Below are 15,383 nucleotides of genomic sequence, written 5' to 3'. Positions count from 1 at the left end.
CTGGCTCTAACATCAACTAGCTCTATGACTAAGCAAATTATAAGCACTACAGTTCTTCCATTGCAAAACAAGAGTTGGAACAAGAATGCAAGATGCTAAGAACAGAGGCTGAGACATGGAAATTGGTCAATAAACTGTTTACAATGCTTGAGTCCAAGATGTTTGAATACTTGAGGCCTCAGCACAATACAGTACTTTATGTTTGGAGGAATGAGTAATAGGCCTCTACTTTTGGAGTCAAAATCTCAGAGTGTCCACTACGTATCAGAGGCTGTAGCAATTTCACACATTTATCACGTCAATTAAAGTATCCTAAATCTAAGGACAGCTATAGCTACAGGTTTGTTTCCTTTCTTCCTGGAAGCTCTCAGACCTATAGAGAATTATTTCAAGATTTACTTCACCAAATCTACTTCAAAAGTAAACGAGTAATTCAAGGCTTAAAAAAATGGCATTGGGCCGGGCGCGGTGGCTCAAGCCTGTAATCCCAGCACTTTGGGAGGCCGAGTCGGGCGGATCACGAGGTCAGGAGATCAAGACTACCCTGGCTAACATGGTGAAACCCCGTCTCTACTAAAAAAATACAAAAAACTAGCCGGGCGAGGTAGCGGCGCCTGTAGTCCCAGTTACTCGGGAGGCTGAGGCAGGAGAACGGCGTGAACCCAGGAGGCAGAGCTTGCAGTGAGCTGAGATCCAGCCACTGTACTCCAGCCTGGGCGACAGAGCGAGACTCTGTCTCAAAAAAAAAAAAATGGCATTGGCCGGGCGTGGTGGCTCACGCCTGTAATCCCAGCACTTTGGGAGGCTGAGGTTGGCAGATCACAAGGTCAGGAGATCGAGGCCATCCTGGCTAACACAGTGAAACCCCGTCTCCACTAAAAGTACAAAAAATTAGCCGGGCGTGGTGGCAGGCGCCTGTAGTACCAGCTACTTGGGAGGCTGAGGCAGAAGCATAGCGTGAACCCGCAAAGCGGTGTTTGCAGCAAGCCGAGATTGTGCCACTGCACTCCAACCTGGGTGACACAGCAAGACTCCATCTCAAAAAAAAAAAAAAAAAAAGGCATTTACTGGCCGGGTGCAGTGGCTCATGCCTGTAATCCCAGCACTCTGGGAGGCCGAGGCAGGCGGATCACGAGGTCAGGAGATCGAGACCATCCTGGCTAACACGGTGAAACCCCGTCTCTACTAAAAATACAAAAAAACAGCCAGGTGTGGTGGCACACGCCTGTAATCCCAGCTAGTAGGGAGGCTGAGGCAGGGGAATAGCTTGAACCCAGGAGATGGAGGTTGCAGTGAGCTGAGATGGCACCACTGCACTCCAGCCTGGGTGACAGAACAAGACTCCGTCTCAAAAAAAAAAAAAAAAAAAGGCATTTACTGACTTCAGATTTGTGAAAGACTCTAATGTTAGGCCAGGCGCGGTGGTTCATGCCTGTAATCCCAACACTTTGGGAGGCTGAGGTGGGCGGATCACCTGAGGTAACGAGTTCAAGACCAGCCTGGCCAACGTGGCAAAACCCATCTCTACTAAAAATACAAAAATTAGCTAGGCATGGTGGTGCATACCTGTAATCCCAGCTACTAGGGAGGCTGAGGTAGGAGAATCGCTTGAACCCAGCAGGCGGAAGTTGCAGTGTGCTGAGATCGCAAATCTGCACTCCAGCTTGGGCAACACAGGGACTTCATCTTAAAAAAAATAAAAAAAGCCAGGTGTGGTGGCTCACATCTGTAATCTCAGCACTTTGGGAGGCCGAGGCGGGTGGATCACAAGGTCAGGAGTTCAAGACCAGCCTGGCCAAGATGGTGAAACCCCATCTCTACTAAAAAGACAAAAACAAAAAAATTAGCCGGGTGTGGTGGTGGGCACCTGTAACGCCGCCTACTCGGGAGGCTGAGGCAGAGAATTGCTTGAACCCGGGAGGCAGAGGTTGCAGTGAGCTGAGACTGTGCTACTGCACTTCAGCCTGGGTGACAAAGTGAGAATCCATCTAAAAAAAAAAAAAAAAAAAAGAAGTTCTAATGTTTACTCTTCAAGCCACAGCTTGGTCTTATTTACACAGCATGATACTAGTTAAATGCTTATTAAAATAACTTAAAATTCTTACAATTTTGATACAGAATGTTTGAGCTATTTCAATCTACACACTATTATTCTAGCTGGTTTACTTAGCAGCTCTGAAACAAACTAGATAGAGATACACAAATGCCTAACTAGATTCTAACATGACTGCTTTAAAAAGTGTACAAAATATTTTTCAAGAATAGTCAAATACATGTACTACTCATCTTTAAAGGCAAATGAGACAAAATAGTGTAGAAGAGCAGAAATCTGTAAAATATTTACACTAAAATGAACTCAAAAATTTCATTTTCTACAATATTCTGACCCAAAATCAGAGCGTAACAAAAGCATGTCCTGTCTTTATGAATTTATAGAGGATAATTTTATGACAAACACAACGGTAGAAAAAGAACATGTAACACAAATACTAACTGATCATATTAAAGATAAACGAGGGCGGGTGCAGCGGGGCTCACGCCTGTAAGCCCAACACTTTGGGAGGCCTAGGCAGGTGGATCATGAGGTCAGGAGTTCAAGACCAGCTTGGCCAACGTAGCGAAACCCTATCTCCACTAAAAATACAAAAAAATTAGCCAGGCGTGGTGGCTGGCACCTGTAATCCCAGCTACTTAGGAGCTGAAGCAGGAGAATCGCTTGAACCCAAGAGGCGGAGTGAGCGGAGATCGTGCCATTGCACTCCAGCCCGGGCGACAGTGCGAGATTCCAAATCAAAATAAATAAAAATGAAGATAAACTAAGCAGAAAAAATAAACACTGTCAATAAACCTAAATGTGAAAAAGCAAAACCATACAACTTATAAAAGAATATAGAGATGAATAGCCTTACGGATCAAAGGTAGGGAAGGCTTTCTTGCATAAAAGACAAAAAATGCAAACCATTTTGGGATTCACTTTCCCCATCTGTCAAATGAAGGCACTGAACTTGGAAGACTCTCAAGTGTCCTTCCAGATGGAGAAACAGATTTATGGGTCCAGATTCTGTAGAGGTCACAGTGTTTTTTACAATTTTTTACAATCAGTTGCCCACATTTATAAATCAGAAAATTCTGTATAACATATGAATTTGGGCTGGGCGCAGTGGCTTATGCCTATAATCCCAGCACTTTAGGAGGCCAAGGCGGGCGGATCATGAGGTCAAGAGATCGAGACCATCCTGGCCAACATGGTGAAACCCCATCTCTAATAAAAATATAAGTTAGCTGGGCATGGTGGCATATGCCTGTAGTCCCAGCTACTCGGGAGGCTGAGGCAGCAGAATCGCTTGAAGCTGGGAGGCGGAGGTTGCAGTGAGCCAAAATCGTGCCACTGCACTCCAGCCTGGCAACAGAGCAAGACTCCATCTCAAAAAAAAACAAAAAACAAAACAAAACAATGATTAAGACTGTCATAATTTGTTTAACTTTTTTCTTTTTTTCTTTTACTGTTTACTGAATTCTTTTTTTTTTTTTTTTTTTTTTTTTTTTTTTGAGACACTCGGAGTCTTGCTCTGTCGCCCAGGCTGAAGAGCAGTGGCAGATCTAGGCTCACTGCAACCTCTAACTCCCAGGTTCAAGCGGTTCTCGTGTCTCAGTCTCCCGAGTAGCTGAGACTACAGGCACGCGCCACCACGCCCAGCTAATTTTTTGTATTTTTAGTTGAGACAGGGTTTCACCATGTTGGCTAGGCTGGTCTCAAACTCCTGACCTCAGGTGATCCACCAGCCTCGACCTCCCAAGGTGCTGGGATTACAGGCATGAGCCATCACACCAGGTCAGTTTACCGCATTAATTTTGTGGCTTTCCATTTTTTTTTTTGAGATGGAGTTTCACTCCTGTCGCCCAGGTGCGAGTGCAGTGGCACAATCTCGGCTCACTGCAACCTCCGCCTCCTGGGTTCAAGCAATTCTTCTGCCTCAGCCTCCCAAGTAGCTGGGAGTACAGGCATGCGCTGCCATGCCTGATTAATTTTTGTATTTTTAGTAGAGACAGGGTTTCACCATGTTGGCCAGGCTGGTCTTGAACTCCTGACCTCAAGTGGTCATTCACTCTGCTCTAATTGCAAACAATCCATGTAGCATACTTGTAAACTGCTTACCGGAATTTCTCTTTCCAGCTTTATCTCAGACTACTGCTCCACCAAACCCTTTTAGTGAGAACAATCTATTAATCATACCCTCAATACATCCACTTCAGCATCTTCTCCCTACTCTGAAGTGTTACTTTCTGTTTTTCCTGATCCCATCAAGCTACATTAATATTCCTTCACTCTGAGCAAAAAAAATCTAACATTTATAAAGAACTTAATGTGTACCAGTATCACTTCAATTGAATTATTCTATTTAATCCACATAACCCTGTAAAATTTGTTCTACTTTTCCCTTCTCAAGGTGAGAGAAACTGAGTGAGCTTGTCTAAGGTTAACTGAGTTCCCCGAGGTTGCATGATGTTAAGTAGCAAGCCAGACTACAAAATCCAGGCCCTTAAATAAATGCAATGTCTCCTGGCTGAAAGTATGACTGTCTTTACTGCTCACATGTCACTCAACATATGCCTTGTGATAGTTAGCATTTTGTGTTAGATGTCTAAAAACCTCAAAATATTACATTTATTCAACAAAAATTTACTAAGAGCCTGTGTGCCAGGCATTGTTGACTACTGGGGCAAATTAGAGAGCATCTACAAATGAAGAGTAGATGAATTCTCTAGATATATGGACATCCCAGAAATATCGGTAAGTGCGAAATCCCAAATAATACGTATGCAGCAACTGTAACTAGATAAAAACCCGTATCTATGTAAGTACTTTAAAAGAGCATAGTCGTAACATGATAAAGTTGTGGGTTTTTGTTTTGGGGGTTTTGTTGTTGTTTACTATTTCATTGAATTAAGCTTTTGGTAAGAGAATTAAGCAACAGGGCTGGACACAGTGGCTCACGCCTGTAATCTCAGCACTTGGGAGGCCGAGGTGGGCGGATCCCCTGAGGCCAGGAGTTCGAGACCAGCCTGACCAACTTGGAGAAACCCCATCTCTACTAAAAATACAAAATTAGCCAAGCGTGGGGACGCATGCCTGTAATCCCAGCTACTTGGGAGGTTGAGGCAGAGGTTGCGATGAGCCAATATCGTGCCATTGCACTCCAGCCTGGCCAACAAGAGCAAAACTCCGTCTCGGGGGAAAAAAAAAAAGAGAGAGAGAGAAAATTAAGCAATAAAAATACTTAAAAAATAAAACCCGTGTTTTATGTATTCCTCTTTCCCCATAAAACAGCAGAAATAGTCTAGAGAAAGATTAATGACCACCTCTCTGCATAACATTCTATTGTAATCTGGCTTTCTTTAGGAAGACATGATGTCTTCTGGTTAAGGGTGGCAGGTACTATAGGAGAATACTATCTTAATATTATTATTAAGTATATAATACTTAATATAGTATTATTAATACTAACTTAATAGTATTAAGATAATATTAATATCTTAATACTATTAACTATACTTAATAGTATTTATTAAGTATAATAAATCTGCTTACAAACTTCTGGAAACTTGTAGCTGATTGCAAATTTTCATACAATGGCATAAAACCTTAGAACTGAAAGGAATCCTGCAGAACATCTCCTTCAGCGCCCCACCCCACCCCCGCCCCCTCCACCACCTTATTTTACAGATTTGTTGGTTACTAAACCCTAAAACCTTAATTCTGGGTCAATTAGAGTAATGCAGCTACCTACACGGCTGAAATGTAGTGGTTTATACTGCAATGGAAATGCACTTCAGAAATAAAGTCTGTGTATGCTAGTACCAACCCTGCATGTGGAGTTTTTTATTTTAATTACCAACCAGCTACGTTTTCTTGAACTTAACCTTCTTTTTTTTTTTCACTCTCAGCTCACATCTATTTTTTTCTCTTTTCGAACTTAACCCTTTCAGGCCTGGATGTCTTCATTTGGATAAATTCTAACCGTTGTTGAAAAGCCACGTGGTAAATATTTTTGAAACCTAATGCCTTCTCTACACAATAACACTAAGTTTTCACGGTAAATGACACAGTTTTAATATTCTCCCTTTCACATTAGTCAGCAGTTTGCATCCGTTGCTTTAAGAGGCGAAATGAACAGTCCACAGACACTGGGAACCAAGTACAGCTCAATCCTGAAGAACTCATCGGCCCCTGGATCGGCGCGCACACGCCCCCCTGTAATGGTGACTAGTCATTTAGGGGCGCTGTACTTCAGAGCACGAACCCCCTCAAACATCAAGGCCCTAAAGGTAAAGGCCCAGGAAAACGTCGATTGGGACAGCAGCCTCTACCTGCTGCTTTCAGAAGCTGCGGCCTGCCGAAGTCAAACCCCCAAAACGTTCTTCTTACAACTAAGGGTTCAGGCCTCAAATCGGCATCTCGCCCTCTCCGGTTTCAGGGGCCCCGAAAAAAGGAGAGGAATAGGCCGCCACTGAACGGCTCAGCCCCCTGACCAGGGGCTGTCCGGATGTTTTTTGTGGCGCCTTGCAATTCGCTGCGACCTTTCCAGGAAGTGCTGCACACAGGCGTGTGGCAAGCGAGCTGGCCGTTTCTCGCGGTCCTGCTAAAACGCTGTCAACCTGGCGCTCCACCACAGAGGCCCGCTGGCTTCTCGGGAGGCGACCGAGGGAGCTCAGGGGGCGGGGAGGCTGTTACGAGGAGCGAAAGGACGGCCTCAGAGGTGGCCGGGGACAGCCCGGAATCAGCTGGAGGAAGTCAGCAGGACTGAGGAAAGGGCTACTACCCGCGTGAGGAAAGGGGGAACGGGCGGAACGCCGCGAACGGCCGCACTCGGAGGCTGAGGCGGGGTCCCAGCAAGCCGGCGGCTGGGAAACAATGGCGCGAGCGTGACGTGGGCCGGAGACATCGCGGCGGCGCGGAGGAAGGGGCTGCCGTGGGGCGGGGGCCGCACCGAGGGAGTTGGAAGGCGTGCGGCGTCCGCGAACGCGCGGGCGGGGGCTCGGCCTAAGGAGAGGGGCCTGGGGTCCATGGTCCCTGGGGGCCAGAGGCGGGGCCAGGCGGCGGCAGCAACCCTGGGGCCGCGTGCTTGGCGGCGCACCTCCCTACCTAGCTCCCCGCTCGCCCGCTCCTTCCCCGCCCGCCCATGGGTCCCGCCGCACTCACCGGCTCCACAGCGCACGGCAACAATCCCAGCGCGCAACTGCCGCAGCAGCCTCGGCGCGCGCCCTCCCCGCCCTCGCCTCCCGGCACCGCCCCGCACCGCCCCGCCGCTCACGCCCGGCCAGGGACCGGCGCGTTGTTCCGTCTCCTGGCTCCGGCGCAGAACTCGGCGAAGTCGACGCTCCCTGACCGCGCTGCGTCTATATCTCCCGCGGGTCTGGAGATCTTCAAACGACGGAACACCAGCTTTGCGCTTCTGAGGGTGACGCACGTTGACAACCCTTCCATCTCCTTTAGGTCTCCATCCCTTGGCATTCTGCTTGCGCCCCTCAGCCGGGCCCCGGGCTACCCTCTCCACTTTGTCTCATTCAGCTGAAGCTTTCCTTTGGGAGAAGAGGGCATCCTTTTTCCCAGTCACAGAATGTTTTGGTGTAATGGACCTCAAGGACCTTCATGCGTCCACAACCCCATGGCACCCTCGAATCCCCCTGATGGCTAAAAACACCAGCTTTGAAGTTTGTCAGAACGAGTTCGAGTCCCGGTACCACCACTTACAAACTGTAACTTCGAGCAAGGTACCTGACCTCCTATACCCGGTGCCCACATTTATAACACCAGGATAGGAAACAACAGTCCCCACGTCAAAGGGTGTTGACGGGATGAAATCACACAATATAGGTGAGGCCTTCAGCAGGGTCCTGGCACACAGTAAGCACTCAATAAGTGTTCACCCCACCACCAGCAACTCAGCAGGAAGACTCCTCAAATGCAGCCTGCTGTTTCCAGTGGACTGAATTCCTTGGTCCGGGCAGCTATCACCAGTGAGAAAATGTGTCTAAATTTCCACTCTCAGGGTCCAAATTCGATGCCTTGAAGCCACAGAGAACAAACATCTAATCTCTCTTGGACCTTTGACTTTTCAGATACTTTACTTCTATCACCTCTGCCCAAGGTCTTCTCATTCCACATCAGTGTCTCCAGGTCCTTCCATTGTTCCTCCTCTGCCCTGGTTTTGAGGGTCTTTATCCCTCTTAGGCAAATGGTAGATTTGACTGTGATTTCTTGAGAATATGTCACCCAAGACTGAACCATATGTTTGTGGTATCATCAGAGCAAAGCAGGACTATAGCTTCCTCCTTTTGGGACCTATCGCTTTGCACTCCTGTGATAAAGTTCTTGGCACCCATACTGTTGACTCATATTGGGCTTGCAGTCAACCAAAACCTCCGCGTCTTTTTAGTAAATGCTCCACTGGAGCATTTCTACCCCTTCTTGTGCTTCTTAGCCAACTTTGCTTCGGGTCAGCTGAGGATAGACCTTGGGCCCCTCACCTTCTAAATTTCTCAGGATGTGTGGAAAAGAGGAATAGGGGTTGGAAGCTGGCATAACACAATCTTTAAACCAAGTGCATTTGAAAAAAGGCCAGGGAAGTGGGGCATGATGGCTCACGCCTGTAATCCCATCACTTTGGGAAGTCGAGGTAGGTGGATCATTTGAGGTCAGCAGGTCAAGACCAGCCTGAACAACATGGCAAAACCTCATCTCTACTAAAACAAAAATTAGCTGGGCATGGTGGCGTGCACCTGTAGTCCCAGCTACTCAGGAGGCTGAGGCAGGAGAATTGCTTGAATCCGGGAGGCGGAGGTTGCAGTGAGCCAAGATCACACCACTGAACTCCAGCCTGGGCGACAGAGGAAGACTCCATCTCAAAAATAAAAGAAGAAAAGAAAAAAGGCCAGGGTTTGTGTCTAAAGACCATGGTACTGAGAGAAAAACAAATATACAGACACATACAAATGAATGTGATCACAACTGGGAAAAAAAACTGCACACACAAAAGACTACAGGGAAATATGTATGTTGTTTATGTATGTTGTTTTCTCTCAGTGATAAGATGGAGTGGTTTCTTTGTACTTTTGTATTAATTTCTTAGGGTGTTTGTATTACTTTTATAATCAAGAACTTTGTTTTAAAAAATAAATCAGAAAAAAAGAATTTAAAAATCAGAGAGATGGAATAACTTGAAAAAAAAAGACTGAAAACAAAGTTAAAAGATAACAGAATAAGGGGGAAATTATTTGCAATATACAAAAGACAAAGGATCTGTCTCTAAAGGACTCTTAACAAATCAATAAGAAAAAGAATGAATATGTAATCTCAGCACTTTGGGAGGCCAAGGCTGGCATATCATGAGGTCAGGAGTTCGAGACTAGTCTGACCAACATAGTGAAACCCCGTCTCTACCTAAAATACAAAAATTAGCCAGGTGTGGTGGTGCATGCCTGTAATCTCAGCTACTCAGTGTCTTAATTTAATTTAATGTAACTTAATTTAGGAGAGCTAAGTAATTAAACATGAGGCCAAAGTACATAAGAAAGCGGCAGCCCTTTATTGCAAATATGCACACACTCTCGGGCGAGGTTCTCTGGTCCTCAGGTGTTGGGGGGCCAGGGAAGTCTCACCAGCGCTCTCGGGTGAGGTTCTCCTGTCCACGAATGCGGGGGCGAAGAAGTCACACCGGCTGCTGGCTGCCGGCAGCGGACTTTTATGCATTGGTGCTGGAAGGGGGAGGGCAGTGGGCGGGATAAGGGCATGATGGGGCGTCTCCATAGGCATGGCCGGGTAAGTTTCGAGCTCTTCGGATTGACGTCACGTGACGCATGCTCGGTTGATCTGCATCTTCCCGGGGCGGGCTGCATTTTCCCGCGTGCCAGAAAGTTGGTCAGGAAGAACCCGGAAGCAACATGGATTGTGCCTTCTTGTTCACCTTCCTCCATCTTGTCCCTTCTCCCTCACCCACTCAGGAGGCTGAGGCAGGAGAATCGCTTGAACCCAGGAGGCAGAGGTTGCAGTGAGCCAAGATTGCACCACTACGCTCCAGCCTGGGTGATGGAGTGAAACTCTGCCTCAAAAAAAAAAAGAGAGAAAGAAAATTTAGAATCAGGTAATTGCCTACCAACAGAGGAATGGCTAACTAAAATGTAGAATATTTATATAATAAAATTCTACAGAGAATTTAAATGAAGCATGGGCAACACAGTGAGACCTCATCTCTACAAAAAGTTTTTAAAAATCATCTGGGCATGGTAGCTCCAGTGTGTAGTTGCAACTGCTACTCAGGAGGCTGAGGTGGGAGGATCTCTTGAGCCTGGGAGGTCAAGGCTGCAGTAAGCTGTGATTGTGCCGCTGCACTCAAGCCTGGGTGACAGAGAAAGACCCTGTCTCAAAAAATAATAAATAAATAAATAAATAAATAAATAAATAAATAAATAAAGAGAGAAAGAATTGACTGATCTGCATTTATCAACATGGATATATCTCAAAGTCGTATTTTTGAATGAAAATAGCAAGTTGCAGAATTATATATCTATATCTATCCATTATATATAGATAGATGGATAGTATCAATAGTTTAAAAATTATTCCCCCAATGCAAAACTTCAGTTAATCATGAAAAAACATCAAATAAACCCAAATTGAGGGAATATTCTACAAAACACTTGACGTGTAATCTTCAAAAGTGTCAAGGTTGGCCGGGCGCAGTGGCTCAAGCCTGTAATCCCAGCACTTTGGGAGGCCGAGGCGGGTGGATCACAAGGTCAGGAGATCGAGACCATCCTGGCTAACACGGTGAAACCCTGTCTCTACTAAAAAGTACAAAAAACTAGCCGGGCGAGGTGGCGGGCGCCTGTAGTCCCAGCTACCCGGGAAGCTGAGGCAGGAGAATGGCGTGAACCCGGGAGGTGGAGCTTGCAGTGAGCTGAGATCCGGCCACTGCACTCCAGCTTGGGCGACAGAGCGAGAGTCTGTCTCAAAAAAAAAAAAAAAAAAAAAAAAAAAAGTGTCAAGGTCATGAAAGCCAAGGAAAGACTGAGAAACTGTCAGAGATTATCCTATTCACAGATAGGAGACTAAAGAGATCTGATAACTAAACACAATGTGGTATCCTGGAACACAGAAAGGACGTTAGTGAAAAAGCTGGTGAAACTGGAATAAGGTCTGTAGTTTTGTTATTAGTATTGTGCCAGTGTTAATTTCTTAGTTTTGAACCAGGGTTACATAAATTGTTAACATTAAGAGAAGCTGGGTGAAGGGTATGTTGAAACTTTCTATACTAGCTCTGCAACTCCTCTGTAAATCTAAAATTATTTCAAAATAAAAAGCTAGAACAGAACACACATAAATAATACCATTATTCCCTATTATCATACATTAGGTTTATGAAAGATTTTTAAAACAGATCTGTAAAGCTGCATGCCCAAAATATATCAGAAGTATATCTAAGCTAGGGATAAAGGACCATTATTTTATTGAAAGAATGTTCAAAGGGAGTATTAGCTTTCGTTTTAATGTTTTGGAAGATAAATGTAATTATGTATTGCTTTTGTAACAAAAAGTTAATTCTTTTAAATGGAAAAGAATAGAACAATTTGGCCTCATGACTTTCAAGGGCAAGACAAGCCATGCGAACTCATGAAACAACCTTCTAACGGAGGGCTGGGAGGCTGAGGAACCATAAAGAGCTTGCTTGAGGTCTCTAAGTGGACATGAGCTGAAGAACCTGGGCACTGCTTGGCAAAAGAGGCTACCCCACTGTTGTCTTGGATGGCCTCTCATCAACTTCCTGTCCAGGCACTCATGTGACTGTCCTATCCAATCTGATCGACACTGTTTTCCCCAGAATACCAGAAAGTCTGAGTCACCCAGAATATGAGCAGCATTCACAAGCCACTCAACAGTTTTTCTGCTTCTTGGTAGAAGCTCTCCTCAAAACTATGCATTGAGTGCCTACTATGATGGATACAGTGCCACTGATGGATACAGACATGAGTTTCTGCCCTCATGGAGACTGCTGACTACTTGGAAGATGAACTCTAAACAAACAAAAAGTTGCTTTACTACAATTTTGATAAGTGCTATGCAGGAAAAGTAAAAGATGCTATGAGGGAGAACAAAATAGAGTCTAGAGTTAGGATCGGGTGAGGGTTGGGAAACAGTTCCCTGAGGAAATGATATCTCAGCTGAGATCTGAGGGATGAGTAGGATTCAGGTGAAAAAGTGAGAGGAGGGCGGGGTGCAGTGGCTCATACCTGTAATCCCAGCACTTTGGGAGGCTGAGACAGGAGGATCACTTGAGCTCAGGAGTTTAAGACCAGCCTGGACAACATAGCAAGACCCCATCTTAAAAAAATTTTTTTTTTTTTTTTAATTAACCCGGCATGGTGGCACACACCTATAATCCTAGCTACTTGGGAGGCTGAGGCAGGAGGATCACTTGAGCCCAGGAGTTGTTGAGGTTTCAGTGAGCTATGATTGGACCACTGCACTCCTGCCTGAGTGACAGAACAACACCCTTTTTCAAAAAAAGAAAGAAAGAGAGAGAAAGAGAGGGATAAAGAGAAGGAGAGAAGGGAGGGAGGGAGGGAGGGAGGGAGGGAAGGAAGGAAGGAAGGAAGGAAGGAAGGAAGGAAGGAAGGAAGGAAGGAAGGCAGGCAGGCAGGCAGGCAGGCAGGCAGGCAGGCAGGCAGGCACGCAGGCACTCAGGCAGGCTGGCAGGCAGGCAGGCAGGCAGGCAGGCAAAAATGAGGGCGAACTTGTTTGCAAGAGTGAAAGAGAAAACAGCCGGTGCCAGAGATGAGTCTGAGAAATAACCCAAGCCTAAAGAGAAAGGGAGAAAGTGCCAAAAAATAGCCCTGGAGGGAGGCAAGGTCAGACCTGGCAGGGCACTGCAGACCATGTTAATGAACAGGAGCCCCAACCTTAAGTGCAATGGAGAGTAACTGAAGGGCATCAAGCAGAGTGGCAGGGATCAGATTCGCAGTTTAAATGTAATCAACAACTAACTGCCTCACATAGTCATGAAAGTTAATTTGTTTGAATCCAGCAAAAATCTCTCAGGTGCCTGTTGGAAACTTCCACTGGGTGTTTACAAAGTGAGAGAGACAAGATCTGCAACCTTTATCACAATTATTTTATTTGTTGAATATCTACCAGATGGTAGACACTGGAGATTCAAATTGATCCCCCACCAACACCTTGTTCCAGAGTTGCTGAACATTTCTTAAGGAAATCGGACACTTGGGCAAAAAATGAAGGCAGGTCGTTGTAAGCCTCATGCCAGATTAGTGACCACAAAGATCTTCAGAGTTTCAGGAGAGATGGATTCTCAAGGATATAGGAGAGTCAGAATCAAATACATACACTTCATACCCACAGATATAATTTTTTAATGGAAAATAACACACGTTGGCAAGGATATGGAGAAATTTGAATGCTCGTGCATTGTTGGTCATTCCTCGAAAAAATTAAACTAATGACTCAGCAATTCTGCTACTAGGTAGATACCCAAAATAATTAAAAATAGGGACTCAAACAGATACTTGTACACAAATATTTGTATCACCATTTTCACAATACCCAAAAGATAGAAATAACCCAAGTGTCCATCAACACATGAATGGATAAACAAGACATTGTATATACATACAATGGAATATTATTCGGCCATAAAGAGGAATGAAGTTTTGGCCTTTGGCACTGTGGCTCATGCCTATAATCACAGCACTTTGGGAGGCTGAGGCAGGTGGATCACTTGCGGCCAGGAGTTTGAGACAAGCCTGGCCAATATGGCAAAACCCCATTGTTTGGACGAACGGAGGCAAGATGGTGCACTTCCGGGTTCTTCTTCACCAACTTTTCCCGCGCGCGCGAAAATGCAGCCGGCGCCCGGGAAGGTGCAGACCAACTGGGCATGCGCCAGGTGACGTCAATCCGAAGAGACCAAGATTTACCTGGTCGCACCTGCGGAATGCCACCTGACACGCCCATGCCCCGTCTATTGCCCTCCCACTCCTAGAAAATCCGCTCCGGAGGGACGCCACGCGCAGCCTTCCTCAGTCCTCCACTCTTGTCGGGATGTCAGGACTGCAGGAACTCCGTCCGAGAGCCCCACCGGGGGACTCTGTCGGCCTTCTTTGCCGGAGGCCGACAGACCTCTTCCCCACACCTTAGGTGACCAAAATAAACTTGCAGTTTTGCTTCTACCCTTGCCTACTCGCTGGTTCTTTTGTGCCCGCTCTGGTGGTCTTAGAAAAACAAATCACCCATCTCTACTAAAAATACAAAAATTAGCTGGGTGCACACAGTAATCCCAGCTACTAGGGAGGCTGAGGCACAAGAATGGCTTAAATTCGGGAGGTGGAGGTGGCAGTGAGCTGAGATCATGCCACTGCACTCCTGCCTGGGTGATACAGCAAGATTCTGTCTCAGAAATAAATAAATAAATAAATAAATGAAGTTTTGATACATGCTACAATTTGAATGAATCTTGAAAAGATTATGCAGCCAGGTGTGATGGCTCACACCTGTAATCCCAGCGCTTTGGGAGGCTGAGGCACGTGGATCACTTGAGGTCAGGAGTTCGAGACCAGCCTGACCAACATGGCGAAACCTCATCTCTACTAAAAATACAAAAATTAGCTGGACCTGGAGGGGCATGCTTGTAATCCCAGCTACTTGGAAGGCTGAGGCGGGGTGACCACTTGAACCCAGGAGACGGAGGTTGCAGTGAGCCGAGATTGTGCCACTGCACTCCAGCCTGGGGGACAGAGAGAAACTCTGTCTCAAAAAAGAAAAAGAAAAAAAAAATGCTGGCTGGGCGTGGTGGCTCAAGACTGTAATCCCAGCACTTTGGGAGGCCAAGGTGGGCAGATCACGAGGTTGGGAGATCGAGACCATCCTGGCTAACATGGTGAAACCCCGTCTCTACTAAAAAATACAAAAAAACTAGCCAGTCAAGGTGGCCGATGCCTGTAGTCCCAGCTACTCGGGAGGCTGAGGCAGGAGAATGGCGTAAACCTGGGAGGCGGAGCTTGCAGTGAGCCGAGATCCGGCCACCGCACTCCAGCCTGGGCGACAGAGCGAGACTCCGTCTCAAAAAAGAAAAAGAAAAAAGAAAAAAAAAGAAAAGAAATGCTAAGAGAAATAAGCCAGATACAAAAGGACAAATATTATATGATTCTACTTATATGAAACAGCTAGAATCCCTCAAATTCACAGAGACAGAAAGCAGATTAGCAGTCACCAGGGATTGGGGGAAGAAAGGAGTGGAGAATTATTGCTTAATTGTGACTGTTTCTGTTTCGGGTGATGAAAACATTTTGGATATAGACAGTGGTGAGGGTTG

At 46.0% G+C, this 15,383-nt stretch overlaps 1 protein-coding gene across 10 annotated transcripts in view; it reads right to left on the bottom strand.

Annotated features, from left to right (window-relative positions):
* The window catches only part of NT5C2 (5'-nucleotidase, cytosolic II), a 106,409-nt gene extending 99,133 nt beyond the window's left edge, over positions 1-7,276 (bottom strand). For 5 of the 10 annotated variants that reach the window (XM_030941377.1, XM_030941378.1, XM_030941374.1 and 2 more), the window contains exon 1: positions 7,202-7,274. The gene's annotated coding sequence lies outside the window, so the exon portion shown is untranslated. Of the gene's footprint in view, positions 1-7,201 lie in introns of all 10 variants that reach the window. The other 5 variants (XM_030941375.1, XM_030941373.1, XM_030941380.1 and 2 more) reach the window with 2 other exon arrangements.
* Positions 7,277-15,383: the final 8,107 nt, after the last annotated feature.

This window comes from Rhinopithecus roxellana, chromosome 11 (genome assembly GCF_007565055.1).
Source record: "Rhinopithecus roxellana isolate Shanxi Qingling chromosome 11, ASM756505v1, whole genome shotgun sequence".
NCBI lineage: Eukaryota > Metazoa > Chordata > Mammalia > Primates > Cercopithecidae > Rhinopithecus > Rhinopithecus roxellana.
This window is presented reverse-complemented; position numbering and strand designations above follow the sequence as displayed.